This window comes from Salmo salar, chromosome ssa13 (assembly GCF_905237065.1).
Source record: "Salmo salar chromosome ssa13, Ssal_v3.1, whole genome shotgun sequence".
Classification (NCBI taxonomy): domain Eukaryota; kingdom Metazoa; phylum Chordata; class Actinopteri; order Salmoniformes; family Salmonidae; genus Salmo; species Salmo salar.
The window spans coordinates 74,208,045-74,215,139 of NC_059454.1; positions in this window are offsets into that span (position 1 = coordinate 74,208,045).

The window sequence follows — 7,095 nt, forward strand, 5'->3', positions numbered from 1 at the left end:
TGGCCTCCTACTGCTTTTAAATACAATTAAAACTAAATGCATGCTCTTCAACCGATCGCTGCCTGCACCTGCCCGCCCGTCCAGCATCACTACTCTGGACGATTCTGACTTAGAATATGTAGACAACTACAAATACCTAGGTGTCTGGTTAGACTGTAAACTCTCCTTCCAGACTCGACGATAACGGGCTGCAGCTTTGACAGGGATATTAATAGCTCCATACTTGATCTTCCGAGCAGCATTTCACTAGAGGGTTACTTATAAGTCTGCAGCCACAAAACTCAATACACACAAGGTGACGAGGACAGCATCTGAGGTGAAGTTGTGTCACGCCCTGACCTTAGAGAGACTTTTTATTTCTCTATTTGGTTAGGTCAGGGTGTGATTTGGGTGGGCATTCTAGTTTTTCTATTTCTTTGTTTGCCGGGTATGGTTCCCATTCAGAGGCAGCTGTCTATCGTTGTCTCTGATTGGGGATCATACTTAGGCAGCCTTTTTCCCCACCTTAGTTTGTGGGATCTTGTTTTTGGTACTGTGCTGTTAGCCCTACTGAACGTTACGTTTCATTTGTATTTGTTTTGTTTTCGGTCCAATCCTTCCATCGACGAATGTAACAAGTGGGGCAATCAGAGGATGCTAAAGTAGCGACCCGCAGAACTGTTTAAGGAGAGGGTCACTCCTGGGAGGCAGAGGTCAATTAAAAAAAGAATGCCTTGAACGTTGATCCAAAAACAATTACATATTCAAAAATCTATTCAAAGTTAATTATCTGTGATTCAGCTCTTAAGACACACATACATCATGAATCTAAAACATTCAAATCTTGCATAAAAAATACATTAGCAAAAGAGTTTGTGGCTTCACCCACCATACAGTGGGGGGAAAAAGTATTTGATCCCCTGCTGATTTTGTACGTTTGCCCACTGACAAAGAAATGATCAGTCTATAATTTTAATAGTAGGTTTATTTGAACAGTGAGAGACAGGATAACAACAAAAAAATCCAGAAAAAAAGCATGTCAAAAATGTTATAAAATGATTTGTATTTTAATGAGGGAAATAAGTATTTGACCCCCTCTCAATGAGAAAGATTTCTGGCTCCCAGGTGTCTTTTATACAGGTAACGAGCTGAGATTAGGAGCACACTATTAAAGGGAGTGCTCCTTGTTACCTGTAAAAAAGACACCTGTCCACAGAAGCAATCAATCAATCAGATTCCAAACTCTCCACCATGGCCAAGACCAAAGAGCTCTCCAAGGATGTCAGGGACAAGATTGTAGACCTACACAAGGCTGGAATGGGCTACAAGACCATCGCCAAGCAGCTTGGTGAGAAGGTGACAACATTTGGTGTGATTATTCGCAAATGGAAGAAACACAAAAGAACTGTCAATATCCCTCGGCCTGGGGCTCCATGCAAGATTTCACCTCGTGGGGTTGCAATGATCATGAGAACGGTGAGGAATCAGCCCAGAACTACACGGGAGGATCTTGTCAATGATCTCAAGGCAGCTGGGACCATAGTCACCAAGAAAACAATTGGTAACACACTACGCCGTGAAGGACTGAAATCCTGCAGCGCCCACAAGGTCCCCCTGCTCAAGAATACATATACATGCCCGTCTAAAGTTTGCCGATGAACATCTGAATGATTCAGAGGACAACTGGTGAAAGTGTTGTGGTCAGATGAGACCAAAATGGAGCTCTTTGGGATCAACTCAACTCGCCGTGTTTGGAAGAGGAGGAATGCTGCCTATGACCCCAAGAACACAATCTCCACCTTCAAACATGGAGGTGGAAACATTATGCTTTGGGGGTGTTTTTCTGCTAAGGGACAACTTCACCGCATCATTTGACAGGGCCATGTACTGTCAAATCTTGGGTGAGAACCTCCTTCCCTCAGCCAGGGCATTGAAAATTGGTCGTGGATGGGTATTCCAGCATGACAATGACCCAAAACACACAGCCAAGGCAACAAAGGAGTGGCTCAAGAAGAAGCACATTAAGGTCATGGAGCACATGGAGTGGCCTAGCCAGTCTCCAGACCTTAATCCCATAGAAAATCTGTGGAGGGAGCTGAAGGTTCGAGTTGCCAAACGTCAGCCTCGAAACCTTAATGACTTGAAGAAGATCTGCAAAGAGGAGTGAGACAAAATCCCTCCTGAGATGTGTGCAAACCTGGTGGCCCACTACAAGAAACGTTTGACCTCTGTGATTGCCAACAAGGGTTTTGCCACCAAGTACTAAGTCATGTTTTGCAGAGGGGTCAAATAATTATTTCCCTCATTAAAATGCAAATCATTTTATAACATTTTTGACATGCGTTTTTCTGGATTTCTTTGTTGTTATTCTGTCTCTCACTGTTCAAATAAACCTACCATTAAAAGTATAGACTGATCATTTCTTTGTAAGTGGGCAAACGTACAAAATCAGCAGGGGATCAAATACTTTTTTCCCCCACTGTAGGTGTCCGATCTCATGCTGCGTGACTGTGTGCAAGGGTGTTAATGTCTATCTGTGTTTTTTAGAATGTGTGTGGATGTGTGTTTTCAGCCTTGTATCAATACTGGGTCTGTGGGTCTTGGTGAGATTCTCTGCTTATCTTCTGTGCTCTGATAGAACGGGTCCTGGAGTAATGCGGGCAGCAGCTGTGAGACTCCCGACTGTGTCTGCCCGCTGCCTCTGTTTGTGTTCCTCTGTGAGCGGAGAGCTACTGGGAGTCAACATTGAAGTGGAAATCTGACCTCCAAATTTCCCTTACATACAAAATCACAGGGAATTTAATACATTCAGCTTTCGGAGAATGGTGGGGGATAATTGCTATTTTCTTTTGGAATAAAGGCAAATATGATTACCAGAGCATTGAAGAAATATCAAATCAAATAAAAGTTTATTTGTCACGTGCGCCGAATACAACAGGTGTAGACCTTACAGTGAAACGCTTACTTACAGGCTCTAACCAATAGTGTGAAAAAAGGTGTGTGTGTGTGTGTGTGTGTGTGTAGGTAAGTAAAGAAATAAAACAGTAAAAATACATTTGAAAAATAAGAGTAGCAAGGCTATATACAGACACCGGTTAGTCAGGCTTATTGAGGTAGTATGTACATGTAGGTATGACTATGCATATATGATGAACAGAGAGTAGCAGTAGCGTAAAAAGAGGGGTTGGCGGGTGGTGGGACACAATGCAGATAGCCCGGTTAGCCAATGTGCGGGAGTGCTGGTTGGTCGGGCCAATTGAGGTAGTATGTACATGAATGTATAGTTAAAGTGACTATGCATATATGATAAACAGAGAGTAGCAGCAGCGTAAAAAGAGGGGTTGGGGGGGGCACACAATGCAAATAGTCCGGGTAACCATTTGGTTACCTGTTCAGGAGTCTTATAGCTTGGGGGTAAAAACTGTTGAGAAGCCTTTTTGTCCTAGACTTGGCACTCCGGTACCGCTTGCCATGCGGTAGTAGAGAGAACAGTCTATGACTGGGGTGGCTAGGGTCTTTGACAATTTTTAGGGCCTTCCTCTGACACCGCCTGGTGTAGAGGTCCTGGATGGCAGGCAGCTTTTCCCCAGTGATGGACTGGGCCGTACGCACTACTCTCTGAAGTGCCTTGCGGTCGGAGGCCAAGCAATTGCCGTACCAGGCAGTGATGCAACCAGTCAGGATGCTCTCGATGTTGCAGCTGTAGAACCTTTTGAGGATCTCAGGACCCATGCCAAATCTTTTTTATTTCCTGAGGGGGGAATAGGCTTTGTCGTGCCCTCTTCACGACTGTCTTGGTGTGTTTGGACCATTCTAGTTTGTTGTTGATGTGGACACCAAGGAATTTGAAGCTCTCAACCTGCTCCACTACAGCCCTGTCGATGAGAATGGGGACGTGCTCGGTACTCCTTTTCCTGTAGTCCACAATCATCTCCTTATTCTTGGTTACGTTGAGGGACAGGTTGTTATTCTGGCACCACCCGGCCAGGTCTCTGACCTCCTCCCTATAGGCTGTCTCGTCATTGTTGGTAATCAGGCCTACCACTGTTGTGTCGTCAGCAAACTTAATGATGGTGTTGGAGTCGTGCCTAGCCATGCAGTCGTGGGTGAACAGGGAGTACAGGAGGGGACTGAGCACGCACCCCTGGGGAGCTCCAGTGTTGAGGATCAGCGTGGCAGATGTGTTGCTACCTTCCCTCACCACCTGGGGGCGGCCCGTCAGGAAGTCCAGGATCCAGTTGCAGAGGGAGGTGTTTAGTCCCAGGTTCCTTAGCTTAGTGATGAGCTTTGAGGGTACTATGGTGTTGAACGCTGAGCTGTAGTCAATGAATAGCATTCTCACATAAGTGTTCCTTTTGTCCAGGTGGGAAAGGGCAGTGTGGAGTGCAATAGAGATTGCATCATCTGTGGATCTGTTTAGTGTTGAGTTTTGGGTTAAATTATTTTTATCACGCAATGGAGTGCAGTGCACACAAAACATTTCTATTTGTTGAGGTGAATGCTCCACTGAATGCTGATAACCTTTCACCACCACTCTGTGTGATCTGATGCATCAAAAATGATGAAGTATACTATAGTACCTGAGCATTACCATCCAAAACAAGTCATTTTCCCTTGAGTATTGCAATTGGCTATGGAAGTAAAATGTAAGGGGTTAGACCCAGGGCTCCTGCTCCGGGTCCACTGCTGTCTCCTGTTTAGGCATTTGGCACTGCCTTAGCCTCACTGTGGCCTCGTAGCCATGCTGCTTGTAGCTCTGATACCTTTCTGTGGAGCCCTGTCTGTCTGCCTGCAGTGGTGAGATGTGTGTGTTGCTTGTCTATGGGTGTGTCCCTTCTGGACCCTCTGTAGGAGATTGGGGTGGGGATCCACGTGGGCTTCCTGCCTAGTCTGTAGTTGTGCCTGGGATGGACTCAGGGCCGAAGCTTCAGCTTGTAGATGGAGGGCACCCTCTCTGGTTTCTTCAAGGTCCTGTTCTGCCTGAAATAGCCTGTTGAAACCAAAGAAAGGGTATCTGAGCCTGTTGCGATAGTGGCTCTGGAGTTCCTTGCAGGTGAAGTGGCTTCTGTCAACCTGCGCCTGCTGCTAATGCTAACTCCATTCCCAGAGTCAGGAGAGGTTGTAGAAATGGTGGACAGTGCTTTGGTCTCTACACTGGAGCCTAGAGAAGACCAGGAGCTGGTCACACAAGCTTTTGCCCACCACCTCTGCGTTGCTGCATGTCTCTCTACTGACTCTAGGGCTGCCACAGTGTTCACCCAGCTCTCCATACACACCTTCTCCAGCAGCCTCTTCCCTTTGGAGAGTTCAGCGATGACTACATCGAAGCTGGCCTCACCTGGATGTGTGACATTAGAGGCTGAGGTATGTGGAGATGGTTTGGACCCAGCTGGAACAGTAGCGAATCTACCATGGTCACTCTCAGGGACATTCTGAGTAGGTTCGTATTGACCGTTTTCCTCGCTGTCGTCTGGGAGGTTGTGGCTGTATTCTGAGTCGACGCTGAGCTGATCTCGTGCTCCAGACACTGGTACAGACTGGCTTCCCGGGATGATGGGGGAGGGGGGAAGAGGTAAACCCTGTCTACCGCGCCATCTCCTGCCCTAAAGATTTTGCCACATAGTTATGGATACTCAGGCTCTTCAAGGTTTGCCTCGGTGCTTTTGTGAGAAGCCTTGACTGGAAATGCATTCGGTCTCATCAGGTTCTGTATTCTCTTGTGGTTGAAGTTGCCGTTTATAGAGCTGTGTGAAGGGTTGGTTGTGAAGTTATAAGGGGTGGGTTTCTTATTTTGATCCCTCCTCAAGTTTCCCCCAATGGGTGTGAAGGACCTGACTGGGTTCCCCAGAGGATTGTTCACAGCATGTTTTGACTGGACAGAATGTGCAAATTATATCTGAGCTCTTTTGAGGAATATCACTTTCTTCAGGCTGCTGGATAGTGATGGTGGGTTGTTTGGGGCCGACGAGTACATCTGGTGGGCTGTAGCCTCTGACGGGTGTAGCGACCCTTGCCGTGTTGGGTCCTCCATGCATCTGGGGGGCAGAACTGGTTGGGGGTTCTGTGCTGTTGCCGCCCAATGTGGAGCTCTACCTGACCTTAGAGGAAAACTGAGACTATGTCCAGGTTGGAGTAAGCCTGTTTTCCGGTCTGGGCTGGGGCAGGGAGGATTTCTGCCCAAGGAGCCTATGGAAGACCAGGGTGTTTTTAGGCCTCTGAACATGGGGCTTAGACTTGGGCTGGGGTTGAGGTGTGGAAGAGCGCTGGATGGACCAAGGCAGGCTGAAGGTGAGGCAGGGGGGCTGGGGATGACCGTGTGACCCCTCTGCCTGTCCTTGTGGAAGAGTTGAGTGCTGAGTCATCCTTACTCTCAGACTGGTGATGGCGCTGGAGAGTGGGTGTGGAGGCACTCTGTCACAGTCTGAAATAGCACAATAACAAATCACACACACATACTGTCAAGTTATGATATGCATCTGGTTATCGGACCTCTCCAAGGTGACCTAGCTAGCTACATAACTTTACAATTATTGATTTGTTATTGCAAGTTTGCTCATGAACAAGTACTGAACGCAAATGGTTTCCAGGCTTCTCTACAATGTACCAAATCCACGATTGGGTAATCACAATCAAAAACAAAGACTGCACAATCTAAAGCTGCTTAACCCTTTACACTCGTGGGAATTGGCCTTTATGGATAGGGCTAAATTGAAATGTTTAATACAGAAGAAATATGAAATGCATAAGCATGGTAGCAAGGAACAGTTTGAGATTATGGGGAAATTATTAGACCAAAGTTGAAGACACAACAGTTCACCTGACAAAACTGAATCCAAACATTTACTGTACTTTTCACCGCATTTGTTGATTACGAAATCTGAAAATACTCTGGATACGTTCAGTAACATGAGAAGAATATTCCTGGAAAATGTGGGGAAGGTGAATGTCACGACTTCCGCCGAAGTTGGTCCCTCTCCTTGTTCGGGCGGCTTTCGGCAGTCGACGTTGCCGGTTTTCTAGCCGCCACCGATCCACTTTTCATTTTCCATTTGTTTTGTCTTCATTGTACACACCTGGTTTCCATTCCCATAATTATGTTCCTTATTTAACTCTCTG